The sequence below is a fragment of the Pinus tabuliformis genome, chromosome 4_1, assembly GCF_031772625.1.
Source record: "Pinus tabuliformis cultivar Carrire ecotype Pingquan chromosome 4_1, CPIR1, whole genome shotgun sequence".
NCBI lineage: Eukaryota > Viridiplantae > Streptophyta > Pinopsida > Pinales > Pinaceae > Pinus > Pinus tabuliformis.
In genome coordinates this window covers 335,442,961-335,459,247 of record NC_142303.1, presented here as the reverse complement: position 1 = coordinate 335,459,247, position 16,287 = coordinate 335,442,961, and positions in this window count along the sequence as shown.

Here is a 16,287-nt window from a genome sequence, read left to right as displayed (position 1 = left end):
TACTCACTAGACCACAAATGCAAGGAACCAAAATTATTTCAAATTGATGCAACTGAAGCTAGCTCAGATGATGAGTCCCAGTCCAATGAAGTGTTATGGGAGGAAGAAGTGGAATCCAAATACACTACAGCAAATACTACAACACTACACGTGAAACCAACTATATCTCTAAATGCATTGGTAGGTATTTCTTCTCCACAAATTTTTAAAATCAGAGTCTTTATTAAGCATATTCTAGTGTGGTATTGATTGACAGTGGAAACACACACAATTTTGTCCATAAAAGATATGTTGAGGAAGTGCATTGTTTTGTGAGGGTCGTATCCATTTTTTAGGTCCTTATAGTAGATGGGTGGACCATGAAATGTGAAGGCTATTTTGAGAACATAAAGCTCCAGCTTGGGGACTACCACCTTAAAACACACGTGTTTTCCATTGAAATGGGAGGATGGGACATAGTCCTTGGAGCTAAATGGATGTGCACACCAGGCCCCATTACCCTAGATTTCCAAGAGCTACATATGAGCTTCAAACAGAATGGCCACACTCATACACTTTGTGGTCTCTAGGTAGGCGCTCCCACAATCGTTAGATTGCACAGAATGGAGAAGCTTCTAAAAAATGAACACCATGGGGTAGTTTCTCATTTCAATGATATTCAAGCCATTGAATCCAACCCCTCCAATATTCATCTAGATCTGTAAAATTTATTGAGTCACCATCAACAGGTGTTTTAAAAACCCAAGGAACTACCCCCCTCTCAAGGTGAGCATGATCATAGTATCCCTTTGATTATGGGTAGAAAACTACCTAATATATGGCCCTATAGGTACCCATTTGCACAAAAGAATGAAATTGAAAATAATATTAAGGAGTTACTAGAAGTAGGCTTGATTCATCCCAGCACCAGTCCTTATTCATCCCTAATGGTCATGGTATTAAAGAAGTATGGGGAATGATGCATGTGTCTAGATTTCAGGGCCCTTAATAACCTCACCATCAAAGACAAATTTCCTATTCCAATAGGTGATGATGTTAGGCCCCTATAATACTAGTGTAACCCCTTATTGTTATTAGTACAACCCACTTATTATATTGATGTACCCATGTAGTGCCCATATTGTTACTATTGTGCCCCATAGAAGCCCACTATTTTTATTATTGTGCCCTTACATTATTATTGTTATGTCGGCTCTGATTATGTTATGACCCCTTAGACTCCTATATATAGAAAGGAGGTCTTTTCATTTGTATCATCGAAGAATTGCTCATTTATGTAATTTAAAGGAGGTTGCCCCCTCAAAGAGGATAAATTATAAGGCATTGATCTATCTTTTCTATCTTTTTCTTGAGCTGGTTTCATAACATTTGGTATCAGAGCTTTGGATTCTAGGGTTTCGCTGCTCCAAATAGGTCATCGTGGAATTTTCGCTATAACTTTTCTTTTGTGACGTTTTAAAAGATAAAACAAAAACCCATTTGAGAAGAAATCGCATTGAACCTCAGGTCCAAATTTCAGAGCTTTTCACACTATATTTGTGGAGATATGATCTGAGGAAGTTGGTCTTTTTGAAGAATCCTGAATTAAATTCCAAACAAGTGACCTAGGGAAAATCGTCATAACTTTCTCTCTGAGCATCGGAAAGAAATTTTGTAAGAAGGTATAGAAAGAGGACAAACTTTAGTTTCTTGTATATATTTTTTAGTTCCAAAGGTCAAAACAGTGACACGTGGAACTTCATACAAGTTCGCACTTCTGGAAAGTTCTATAATCAGGTCATCTTGGGAGATTGTGCATAACTCTTTCTTGGAGAATCCAATTTGGATCAGACTGGTGGCATTGGAAAGAGGACACAAAGGCTACTATAGATCACAATTTTAGAACTTAAAGATCCGAAAGTACAGAGTTACAGTCATTTCAAGATTGAGCTCCTAAAATCAAGAAAAAGCAAGATGAGGAAGTTTGATGGCAAGGATCTGATAAATTGGATACTTTAGATGGAGCAATATTTTGATCTACATGGTGTACCACTGTTACAAAAGGTATGTATTGCATCTTCATATTTAGAACCGGATCAATTTTTATGGTATGAAGGGCTTTGTTCTCGTAAACAACTTGTTACGTGGTCAATTTTCACGGAGGAAATGATAGCACATTATGAGGATACAAAGAGCAACACCTTCTTTAGAGCAACACCACAACAATTGGAAAGAGTAAAAGGGCTTTTTGACATAGTAGAAAGCAAAATTATGGAAACCAAGAACCATACCCCTCACAAATATAAAGATGGAAGTGTTGTTTCTCCTAGCCTTCCACAACCTACAAGGGTTACACCACAACAATTGGAAGAAAAAAGAGAAAAATGGCTTTGTTACAATTGTGATAGCAAATGCACTAAAAGTCATAAGTGTGCTCAGAAGAAATTATTTTACATAGAATATGAAGAGGAGGAAGAAAAGGATCAAGAAACATCAAAAGAAGATGATATACGCCAAGACCCCACCCTAGAGAAAGAGGAAATGAATCAGACCATATCTTGTAAAGCATTGGCAAGAATTACCACTCCTCAAACTCTCAAGATAGAAGGACATATCAAGAAGAAAAAGGTGCAAGAAGTGAAAGAGCACATCAAGAAAGAAGAAATGAATCCAACCATCTCTTGTAATTCATTGGTCGAAATTACCACTCCTCAAACTATCAAGATAGAAGGACATATCAAGAAGAAAAATATTCAAGAAGTGAAAGATCACATCGAGCATCAAGAAATGAATTGGACCATATCTTGTAAAGGATTGGAAGAAATTACCGCTCCTCAAACTCTAGAGATAGAAGGACATATCAAGAAGAAAAAGGTTCAAGCAGTGAAAGATCACATCGAGCATCAACAACAAGTTCTCCAACTTTTAAAGGATAACACCACTTTGGTGCAAAACCAAACGAAACAATAGGTAGATCAAATCGTAGTGAAAAATGTTTTGATGTAGGTGATTGGGTATTTTTACTGCTACAACTCAAGCAAGCTATTTATGAGAAGGAAATGTTGGCAATACTACATGCACTTAAAAAATGGCGACCTTACCGAATGGGAAGACTCTTCAAGGATGAGGATGTGGAAGCATTGTTTTGTGCTATTTCTATTATCCAAACAGATTGGATAAACGAAGCAAGGGATGAATGGAAGAAGGACGAAGAAGTATGGCCACTTATTCAAAAGTTGTAGAAGATCCCAATTCAAACAATATTTCCAGAACTTGAAGAGGAAGGAAAAATCATATTTGAACCTGGAGCAATCATAGAAATAAGAACCCGACAACGATGAAATCAATCAATTTCAGAGTATCTCATCAAGTGGAAGAACTTACCTGTTGAAGATTCCACATGGGAGGACAAGAATTTTATACAGAAGCATCAAGAACTACTCAAGCGTTGAGGACAACGCTTTTTGAAGGAGAGGGGCATGTTAGGCCCCTATACTACTAGTGTAACCCCTTATTGTTATTAGTACAACCCACTTATTATATTGATGTACCCATGTAGTGCCCATATTATTACTATTGTGCCCCATAGAACCCCACTATTGTTATTATTGTGCCCTTACATTATTATTTTTATGTCGGTTCTGATTATGTTATGACCCCTTAGACTCCTATATATAGAAAGGAGGTCTTTTCATTTGAATCATTGAAGAATTGCTCATTTATGTAATGTAAAGGAGGTTTCCCCCTCAAAGAGGCTGAATTCTAAGGCGTTGATCTATCTTTTCTATCTTTTTCTTGAGCTGGTTTCATAACAGATGATCTCCTATATGAACTCTCTAGTGCCCAATTCTTTACTAAATTGGATCTTCAGTTAGGTTATCACAAAATCAAAATGAAAGTATCAAACATCTCCAAGACAACTTTCAGAACCCATGAAGGTCACTATTAATTTTTGGTTATGCCTTTTAGTATTTGTAATGCATTGTCCACCATCCAAAGTCTCATGAATCACCTTTTCAAGCCCTATCTCAAAAAAATTGTCCTAGTATGTTTTGATCATATACTCATCTACAAAAAAACATGGGAAATACATTCGTAGCATGTTGAATGGGTATTGAAACGTTTAAAGGATAATAAATTATTTGTCAAATTTTCCAAGTGTTATTTTGGAATGGAAGAGGTGGAGTACTTGGGACACATTGTCAACCACGCAGGAGTATGAGTGGACCTAAAAAAGATTCTGGAAATGCAAGGATGGCCATAACCTCAAGATTTGAAAAGTCTATGGGGATTTTTGGGACTAACACGATACTATCAAAAATTTGTTAGAAATTATGGACACATTTTTAGACCCCTAACAAGTCTTCTCAACAAAAATGCATTCATCTAGACAGAAGCAACTCAACATGCCTTCTTGGATCTCAAACAGGCCATGTGTTCCACCTGAGTCTTGGATATACCATATTTTTCAAAACCCTTTGTGATTGAATGTGATGCCTTAAGGACAGGCACTCATGTCATATTAATTCAAGAAGGTTGATCAATTGCCTTCACAAGCCAACAATTAAGTGGAAAAAGTTTGGGTCAATCAACTTATGAGAAAGAAACGAACACTATATTACATGCAGTAGACACTTGGAGACCATACTTGCTTGGATGTTGTTTCTAGATATGCAATGACCACCATAGTGTAAAGTATTTCTTAGAGAAATTCTTATCCTCACCACAAAAAAGCAAATGGCTTACCAAAATGTTGGGCTATGACTATGAGATAATCTATAAGAAAGGTTGATAATGTTGTGGAAGATGCTTTGTCTAGGAAATTTGAGGAGGAAGGCACCCACTTATCACTATGTTTTCCCATCCCATCTTGGATTGGGAAGGCCCACCGTGCATGGTTTTCCCATCCATATCTTTCCTAGCTAATCCAAAGGTTACAATGGGATCCTAACCCTCCAACAAGTTACACTTAGAAGTAAGATATTCTTTGATATAAAGATAGTGTGGTTATCTTCCCTAACTCCACTCTCAAACCATGCATCCTAGTGGAGCTGCACTCCTATCCCATTGTGGGACATTCGAGCTTTTAGAATACTTTTTCTCATGCACACCACTCTTTTTCTTGGGAAGGTATGAAACAAGATATTTTGACATTTGTGGTTGAATGTGACATTTTCCAGTGAAACAAAGGAGAAACAATGAAGATACAAGGAACCTTAGAACCATCTCCACTACCTTCTTTTATATGGATACAGGTTTCAATAGACTTCGTTACAAGTCTCCCTAAATCAGAAAACAAATTAATTATCATGGTGGTAGTTGACCCAAATACACCCATTTTTGCACCTTACGACACTGTTCACTCCAACTCTGGTGGCTCAAGTCTTCATGGATCAAATTTTCAAATTGCATGGCATGCCTACCTCTATTGTGTTAGATCAAGATCCCACCTTCACTAACAAATTATGGCAGGATATTTTCAAGAAACACAACACACAATTCCAAATTAGTATAACTTTTCACCCCTAGACATATGGTCAAAATGAAGCAATAAACAAATGTTTGGAAATATACCTGTGGTGCTTTGCTTCAGAAAAATAATATCAATGGGTGCAATAGTTACCTTTAGTAGAATAGTGGTATAATACTAATTATCATGAAGCGACCAAGATGACACCATATAAGGTGGTGTATGGCCAACTCTCACCATCTCCAACTTCATATATTCTAGGATCATCCAAAGTATAGGAAGTTGATAGGCTTCTTCATAATTGAGCTACCACTCTCTCTCTTCTAAAAGATAATCTCAACAAATCCCAAAACTGAATGAAGCAACAAGTTGACCAACATCGCTCAGAAATGTATTTTCCAGTGGGTGACCAAGTGTTCCTTCGACTCTAGTCTTATAAACATTCATCTCTCAAAGAAAAGATCTTCCAAAAGTTAGTTCAAAAAAATTATGGGACTTATCAAGTGGTTGAATGTATTGGCTATGTCGCCCACAAATTAGCACTATTGACCACCTCCAAAATCCACCTTTTATTCCATGTCTCTTGTCTCAAGAAATTCATGGGGCATAATTGCAAGGTTCAGACCAAATTGCCTGAATTGGATGAGGAAGGATCTACTTGGCTCTAGTCAGACCAAGTCCTAGATTCAAGGGAATGACATCTCCACGACTGCACTATCAAAGAATTTCTCATCTAGTGGAAATAAATTTTACTAGAAGATGTGACATGGGAACCAACAATTATTCTTAAAAATATTCCACAACTTCAGCCTTGAGGGAAAGTTTATTTCTGAAGGGGGAGGGCATGTTAAGGTTTGAACCTAGCTCCTTTATTAATGTAAAAAGCCCAAGGGGCCCTATCAGAGTCATGTTAGTTATTCTAATAAATAAATCCTATAAACATTGTAAGTGGTTGACCTATGTATAAAAAGGGAATGCAATTAGTTATAATGGGCCATGGTTAATAAATAAAGTGGTTGACCCACATTATGTGAGGGACCACAAGTATTTAGGGTTTTGGGTCTCAAGAAATATATAATGTCGAATATAGGAAGGAGATATTTGTGTTGTGTTATTTAATTGAACTCTTCTTTATTGGAGGTTTCCCCCTCAAAGAGGAAAGTGAATAATATTTCCTTCAGATCTTAATAAAATATTTTTGTCGTTCTCATCTCATCATGTTATTTGATTAGCCATGGTATTGCAACAAGAATGTTGAAAATCCCAAGGCTACCAAATTAAATTATCAACCTAGCATTCATACAAACTTAAGAGGTGTCAACACTATATGTGTATCATGAAATGTGTCCTTCTTTCGTTGATCTTATGCAATGAAGTGAATGCCATGAAATCCAAGCCTAAACTAATTGCAGAAATGGAAATGTTACTCTATTTGCAAAAAGGAAACCTAATTACTTTTATAGAGAGAAAATCCTAGTAAATTTTGAAAAAAGGAGAGGCTATTCTACTTTGCATGAATGTAAATGTTAATCTTATTTGTATAAATGTAAAAATTAATCTATTTGCAGAGTGTGAATGGCATATCAAAAGGAAGCCTAGTCTATGCAATAGAAATAACAATGTTGAAAATGAAAACCATAGCTCAAGATGTACGAAACAAAATGAAATCATTCTTCAATCATTGCATTCAAGATATATTTTGTCAACAAAGTTCATAAGGTGCTTCATAAAGTAATCATGAAAATCATCATTAAGTTGTTCAAGTCATGAATCTGTCCACTAACCATAACTGCAGAGGTGAATTGCAATGGAGAAGAGAAAAAGCTTAAGAGGTTTTTGGTCTTATTATATCATGGTTTTGGAGCCTAGGGGTCATTATTCAAGCCTAAGGGAAAAAAACCAAGCTTTTGGATCAGATCTGGTTAAGTTTACACATGTTACAGGAGGTTCTAAAGGAGGCCCTCTTTTGCTACAGGAGCGAGATAACTTGCCGAATGCCCAAGTAAATCAAATGAAAATGGGATGGTATTTTTTTTTATTAATTAGGATTTATTAGGACTCCATTACAATTGGATTCACTTCAAAATACCCCTTTTAACACGTGCTAAAAAATAGTAGAAAATTACTACTTTAAAAACTAGAAATTCAGGAACTAGTGAGCTAGTTAACCTACCAAATGCCTAACCTAATAAAGTTCAAATGCTATGGGGTGAATTTTTTTATTAACTTGAATTTTTTTATGACCAAATACAAGTGGAATAAATAAAAATTAATCTCATTAAAACGTTCTAAAAAATAGCAGAAAATTAATGTTATTTTGCTACAAGGGATTTCTAGAAATTCTAGATTTGTGAACTAGTAGACCAATCCAATTAGCTCAATGATGAATAGGAATTTTCAAAGTTGTTCGGGGGATGAATCATGATTTTAAATTTTTAAATAACCTACAAAAAAATCACATTAATCATTTAACCAATATAATTTACAACAAAAGAAGCATGAATAGTAAATGCAGAAATAAGAGATGCAAGTGAAAAATACATTCAAAGGAAATAAATAAATTGTACAAGAGAGATCTGAGGCTCTTGGTATGGCCAAGTCCAAGGAAAATCAGAGTCCTATGAAGGAAACCAAACTTTAGAAGCTAAAAATGGCACAAAACTTCATTATTTGAATCCATCCAAGTACATTCTTGCTAGAAATGAAAGTGGAGCTGCTAAATAACAAGTTTTATCTACAAGAAGACTAAGAAATACATGCTACTAGTGGAAAATTAGAATTGGTAATTATAAAAATAGATGAGGAAGCATTCTCCTTGGAAGGAGGCAACTTTATCTCCACAATCCCTCAAAAAGTGGATTTAGTCCCCAACACTAGGAATCTTCATTAAATTACAGGGATCACATTCCTAGATTTTCTCAATCTGTGGAGTTCAATAATTTGCCAATAATTTCATGATATTCAATTCATTTATTATCCAATCTTGGTCCATCCTATAGTAGGGAGCAAGTCCCTATATTATCTCATTCATAATTTACTCCATATTCTCTCAATATTCTGCTAAAATAAATTGTTGGAAACAATGATAATACTGAGAGGGGGGGTGAATCAGTATTAAGGCTAATTTTAAACTTTTATGCCTATTTAATTTTATTATTCAAGCTTGGCACCCATCCATATAATCAACAGCAATATGTAATATGGCAGCAACATGAAATCAACATACAAGCATACACACCATGAGTATCATACACATGAGACACAAGGTTTTTCATGTGGAAACCCTTTCAGGAAAAAAAATATCAAGCTTATTGTTGTTATTGATGTAAAATAAGAGCACCTACTCTATTGCATCAATCTGTTTTGTGAGGAACCACTCATAGGAAGCACCAACTCCCTTTGATTGTTTGCTAACACCGACTAGCAAGAAGCACCAACTCCCTCTTTTTGTAGACACTGTCAAGCTTACTAGAAGCACCATGTGAGACACCGACCTCATGGATTTGTTGCAAGCACCAACTTGCAAGAAGAACTAATCCCCAAGCCTTCTCAAGCACCCATTGGATAATGGGAGCACCAACTTCTTGTATGTAGGCACCAACCCACACTCAAATAAGAATTGAATGTTCTCTGTAATTTGGTAGCCACTCTGCTTGATAAAAACTCTATTCTCTTCTCACTCTACTCACTCTACACACTCTGCAATAGCCCACTAATCTTCTCAACAATAGTCACTCATCACCATCGACACATCTCTATTCTCTACTCTTCATCAACATACAACATCTCTCGGCCTTCTTCTCTCCACAACGCACACTCAGCTCTTCACCTTCTACTCTCCAAGGCACACACACATAGTTCTTAACATTCTTTCTCTACATAGGCACCTTCAGCCTTTCTCGCAGCACAAAAAACTTCCGCCTTTACTCACAATGCACAGGCAACTTTGACCTTTCTCATACAGTGCAATTCTCAGAGTCTCTACCTCTGCATAGCCACCCTTGACCTTTCTCTATAGAACAAGATCTCTTTCAGCCTTACACAGTAGTGCACTCACACAAAGATTTTTCCACTTAGCTCTCTGGCCATTATACTGTTTTCCCCACTTTGCTCATTTGATCTCCTAGGTTTTATTCCTTTGTTGCCCCCCGATCGATGCTGCCACACTGTCATGTGTTCACACTGCCACTTTACCTTGGCATGGCTATTACATGTTGTTGTTGCATCTATCTTAGTCTCTGCCACTGCATTCACCATGAGAATGGGCACCTAGAATTTTCTCCATATTGAGAATGAATTCTCAATCCACTTGCACACTCCATCAAACATAGTCCTCTCTGTGAATAGATCTCCTATCACTGAGGCTTCTCCATGCTTATTCATGGTTTCACAGTACTTCAGCATGGCTTCTATATACTAAAGGATGGCATTTCTCTGGACCATTGTCCTTGTTTCCTTGTATCGGTGTTTTCTACTGATCTTTGATAGTCACCATTTATTCCAGTGACCAACTCCTCTACACTCATTTACTCTTTAGCAGATAACTCATCCAACCTTCAATACTCCATGTACCATTCTTATCGGAGAAATTCCACCTAATGCTTCACCGATACTCCTAAGTCCCTTACACTTTGATCCTTTGGCATTCATTTTATTATATGACTTGGCTTGTGACTTATTAACTTAATAACACATCAGAGGCTCTTTTGTATTGTAACTTAACACAAAGTTCCAATTTTTTCCTAGCTCCTTCTTCTTATCCCTTTATTGAATCTACACCAAAGGACTGCTGCTAGTGACCGTCGGTATAGCACTTAGGTGCTAGAGCGTTTAGACTCCTATCAAGGGCCATTATCCCTTTGTTAAAAACACATCAGAGCCCCTTCTATCAGAACGTTTTCAAGTACCAAGTGTTACAAAGTTTTGATATCGTCAATCCTCCACTCGTTGACTTTTGATATGACATCATCACTGCCATGATATGACCTCATCACTACCACATGGCGATTCTTGAGTGGTGACATGTGTCACCCTGATTTTCCTCCTTAGCCCCCTAAAAATGCCAAAATTTCCTACCACGTGTCCTGTCGTACCACCACATCATGTTGATGTCATCTTCCACTATACCTTATCGAAGCCAATCACATCATGCCATGTGTCCTTATCAAAGAAAATCACATGTTGCCATGTGTCCTTATCGGAGTCAATCATATGCCACCACGTGTCCTACTAGAGGAGAAAGAAAAAGGGCTCACCCGCATTTGGTTTTAGGATGAAATCCTTTGTTAATTATTTTTTGGCATTCCTGACAAATTTTAACATTATCAAGATTTTAACCCTGTCACAACCTTTTAAAGGGTTCACGAAGAAGTTTTGATTCTCCAATCACTGATATGCCTGATGTTGCAATTTCTGATATCTCCTCCAAGCTATGATGTTGTGACCGTTGCATTAGACCTCTGACATTGTGACTGTCGATAATGCAATGTGTGGATAATGCGACTACCGATATCTCTGACCTCTGATATGTGATCACCAATATCTCTGACCTCTGATATGTGATCGTCGATATCTTTGGAGCTCTAATGTTGCGATGCGCTGGTATGCCAAACCTCTGATATGTGATTTCCTCTGGTATGCTTGACCTCTGATATGTGATCGTCACTGTGTTGACATGGATAATGTGCACTATGCCAACAAGGGGAACTAACCTGATCGCAAACCCCAATTAGACCTGCTTTTATTTGGATTGGATAGCTCCGATGGGTTTTAAGGGACCCCATAAACCACTTAAACATGTTGAAAGATTGCTTCTGGGAGGAAGACTTCAATTAAATCAACAAAATGAAACAACTAACCTCTATGTATTAAATCCTATCTATAATACGTATAGCTTCTTTAATCTAGTCCTAGCTACTTTAATCTATCCTGTAAGAGCATGATACAGAGGTTTAAACATCATATATATGTTCAACAAGAGCTTGATAAAGAAGGTTAAATGTCATGCATAGGTTTGAGTCCAAATGAATCAATCACTGAATTCACAGCTGGACAAGACTGTACTAAAGCTAAATTGCAATCCAATCACTCATACAGGAATCCACATTCTTCTATGGAATTAAAACTGCAATTGATGTTTAATTTAGTTTCAAATCAGAGACCATTCACAAGTTAACCATGAAACTGAATCACATTCAATTTAACAAGACTAATAGTGAACTGTAAATAATCAATATGCATAAATATAAATCACATTTACATTCATGCCAGTAACAACAATCTGATCCAAAACAATATAATGAATCTGAAACTAATGGCTCCTTCTTCCCTCAAAAACAATCCTCCTCATTCACAATAAAGCAACACTGTTCTTCTCGAAAATCAAAAGCCCTTATCTCCTATCCAGAGGTAATACTTATGTAGCCCTGAATGACCCTCGGCCTTCCATGACCTTTCAGTTCCCCTCTTGTCATTACACAGATCAACATATACAAATGCGAACGGTGGGTGAAACTGCAGACACGCCGAGGTCACCCTTGGTGGAGCGTTCTCCTTCCTGGGGAAATGGATGGATGCCATTGGAACAGGGGAGGACTGTGTATCATTTCTTAGCACCTGTGCAGGGTGGCTATCATTCTCTGTCTTTTCTTTGAAGGAAACTGAAGAAGCTTCTCTCATCATACCCACATCTGGCCCGCTTTGAGGCATTTTTGGAAGGAGTGACATCTTGAGGGATTGGCGCTATGCTTCCCTTGACACGGAGCGAGCCTTCATCATGCATTATGACGATCCATCTCCCTTTCCGCAGACTGCATCTTTGGCACCTCGACACCAGTGGTGCAGAGGTGTCATCTTGATATGCATCGCTTTTCTCCGTTATCGGGTCCACTTGAATTTACCTGCAGAAATGATTGATATTAGCAATGATTGCGATGAATCTGTCAAACATGCTCACAAAATACAAACAATGCCTTCATTCAACACCACAGGAACAAGAGTGAAATAAAAGGGATTTACGCGCAAAAATACATGTAATACACAATTTTCCTGCTTAATCCATAGGCTTGGCACCATTTTCGAGGGCCTCACATAATCACAATCGGGTATCGGCCCTTCTGTGGGTCACAGTACCCATGCCTTCCACTTCCCCAATGTGCAATAACACTATCGGGACTCCACAGGCCTGCCTTTTACACTGGAAACCCGATCCCTTTGATATTTCGGAAAATTTGGAAAACACGGGAAAACAAAGAAAATCCTGCCCCGATCACTTAGGCCAGACCTCAAATTTTATATCGGGGCCTATAAACATCGTCGGGTCCAGCATATCACAGCGTGTATTGTGTATAAGGCCCAGGTTCCACCAGTATGCGATATGCAATTGGGGAGCCGGACCCAAAATGAATATAGATTGCGGTTGATAATGCCGGCGGGTCCGGTTAACAAGGCACGTTGTATATGTATATGTATATGTGTATATATATATATATATATATATATATATATATATATATATATATAAACCTTGGACCTTGGCTGATTGCAATATGCGATGGGTCCTCGGACCTGACATATATATATATATATGTCTTATTTGATAGGCTCGCCTAGTCTACCATGTATGATTTTCTTTGAAAAGCCCCAACCTTAACATTTTTCGCAAGACACAAGATTATACGGGAAAACCCACGTAATCATACATGCCCAAGTTCATAATCATCAGCGAGTCCGGAAGACAATGGAGTGCCTTATATAAAAGCCCGGGATCTCGCTGATAGCGATAAGTGATGGGGCTTCGGACCCAAAAATACATATATATCATATTTGAAAGGTTCGAAGGGTCTGCCATATCGCTGCACGTATTGTGCATAAGGCCCGGGCTCTGCCGATATGCGATGTGCGATGGGGCTCCGGACCCGAAATATATGCATTTGGGTTAATAAAGCCTGTCGGGTCCAGAAGCCATGAATGCATTGTGTTAATTGTGATAGGCCCCAAAAAGGGATTTATGCATGCTTTGAGCATTTCCGCTTATGAAAGGCCACAACGAGAATGATGATGCGATGGGGTTTTTTGTGATGTTGAGTGCGCAAACGGCCATAGTAAGGGTATGGTAGTGTGCAAGTATAAATGTGCCATGAATGATTATGATGAATGAGAAAAATCCCGATGAAAGATGTGAATGAAAGGAAAGACTGGGTCATGAATGAACCATGCGACAGAGACTTATTCAAGGGGATTTTGGCCATTTAAAAATTGAAGATTTGACTTGGAAATGGGTTAAAATCTCCAGGATAAAACAGATCATTTGGAGAGGTGGAAGGTTAAACTTCTAGGGGGACCCATTCAAGAATGCCACCAGGGCATGTTTTGATAAGGTGGTGGTTGTGGCCACAACAAATGGAAAACCGTTGGATGAACCAGTTATCTCTATTTCCAAATAAACCTTGGATCAATAATACATCAAGGTATTAAGATAAACTTGAAATGAAAACTATAAAGAGGGACAGGCACGGGTTCCACTTCAACATTACTTGCTTTAGATGGGATAAAGACAAATAGCTTCTATTGACTCACAGGGTTTTGACAGGCATTCTCCAATGGTCATTTTATGGAGTTCATTAACCTTCCTTTACCTGTTTCCCACTTTCAAAAATCCTTTTGGGGCTGTCACTAGTCCATCCATACCTATTTAGGTGTGTACCTCAACTCTTTATTTCTCATCAAACTTGATGTAGACATGTTTATCTTGCACTTTATATGATAATTTTAGTGCTATATTTTCATTGGTTGAGTGGGGCGCAGTCATGGATCATGCCATATTTTTAAATCTCTTAAGCAAGGTTGGGCTAGCTATGTCAACTGGTACTCTGAGCCCAACAACAGTCCTTACTCTGACCAACTTCCCAAACAACCTGTCCTTCCAGATTGGAATAAGGACTTGACATTTCATTTTCTTTTAGATAAGCCCTTCCAGTTTCAGGCACAAGGACTAGAGCACAATTAGATTTGCCATAGGGTATGAGATAGTGAGCTTAGCCCATGAAAGGAGGTTTACTTGTGAGTAACAGGTATTGGACCATTTAGTGTGGTGGATGGGACCAATGGAGAATGACTGTAAACCTTACAAGCAAGTATAGGCTAGGTTTGAGTGGGATTTATTTAAATGTATTGTTCCTGCATGTCAGTCCAGCTGTAGTTACACATTTTTTTTATATACATATGTCCTTACATGCTCTAGATATCCAAGTTATCAACAGATCTCACATAGTTCCCAACAAATTCCCATGAGGGGTTTTGGTTTGCATTCCACTGCTAATTCTCAAGTGCTCATGGGCTGATAGAAAGTTTGTTTGATTTGCAGGGAAATGATGGATTCGAGAACAACAGAATCATCAGTAAGTTAATGAGGAAGGGAAAGGTCAAGAGTGGTGAATGAGGGAAATTCTGAAAGGTAGAACAAGACAGGAGGACCACCATCAGCTGGCTGAAAAGGAATGTGATTCAAAACAACAGGAAAATGGACTTTGCAGAAAACAAAAGAAAGGACAGGAATACAACTATACTAACAACAAAATGAAATGAAATCTAACCTACTCAAGGGATAACCACCATGTGGTGGCTACTGGAAGTATCTCTTGAGATGCTAGCCATTAACAGGGAGTTTTTCAGTTTCTCCCTATAAGGTTTTCAATCTGTAAATTCCATGACCAATTTTTTCCACAACTTGGAATGAGCTCAGCCATGAGTGTTGTAATTTTGTGTGCTTACCTGTTGGCTCACTCATGAGAGATGAAAAGTAAATAAATTTCTCAATGAAAGATATCACCTCATCTTCACTTTTGTTTATAAGTTTGTCATGCTCCTTTTTGTTAATGGTTGCATTTCTGAGTGTTCTCTCGCAATGCAAGAACTCATGGATTTGATTATCACCTTCGAACACTTGCCAATTTGAGATGTTATCAGTTACGGATGATCTGAAAATCAATTCAACATGAAATTTATTCTTGTTTAATCTAAGATTAGGCAAAAGTTTCATAGCCATAGCAGCCATCATATCGGCATCATGGTTATACTTTCGAGGTATGTATGTGACATTGAAAGAATCGAAATTGCCAATTAAACTCCATACCTCATGTTGGTACCTCACCAGGTGTGGCGGACTGTAGTGTATCTTTTCTTTACCTGGTTCACCATTATCTGTGGGTCATCAAAAACTCTGAGATTTTTTACATTCCTTTCAATGGCTCTTCTCAGGCCCTTCAGCAAGCCTTCATGTTCTGTTGTGTTATTGGAGCGCGTGCATTCCAACTGGTTGGCCATCAGATGCTGGTTCCCTTGTGGGTTGATGAGAATGTTTCCAGTGCCTGCACCTTCAAAGCAGTTAGATACATCAAAATAGAGTGTCAAAAATGTAGAAACTACTATTACGTTAATTGGACTACTATCTACAAAACTAATCCTATCATCTATTATAATACAGGATAGCTTATCAGTTGGATTGTGGGGTTGTTTAATTCTTTGTTCCAACTGCGTGTTTTCCAAAGCCTTCTTGACTATTTCTGCATGGCACTCCTCAAAACAGGTTTCTGTGGTATAAACATCGGAACTATAATGCCCAAGGATAGAGTTATAGAACATTACAGGTTCATTAGGTCTGTTTGGTTCCGTTACCACGTACTTCATGTGCCTCTCCTGATCCACTCTCAGCATATCAATTTTTCTCCTCTGAGGTAACAAAAGATGAGACCAATCGGTTGATAAATATCCATTTAGATTTGATGACCAGTCCTTACTAAGTAGCATCCCATAAGCCTCAGGTATATCCACTACCACTA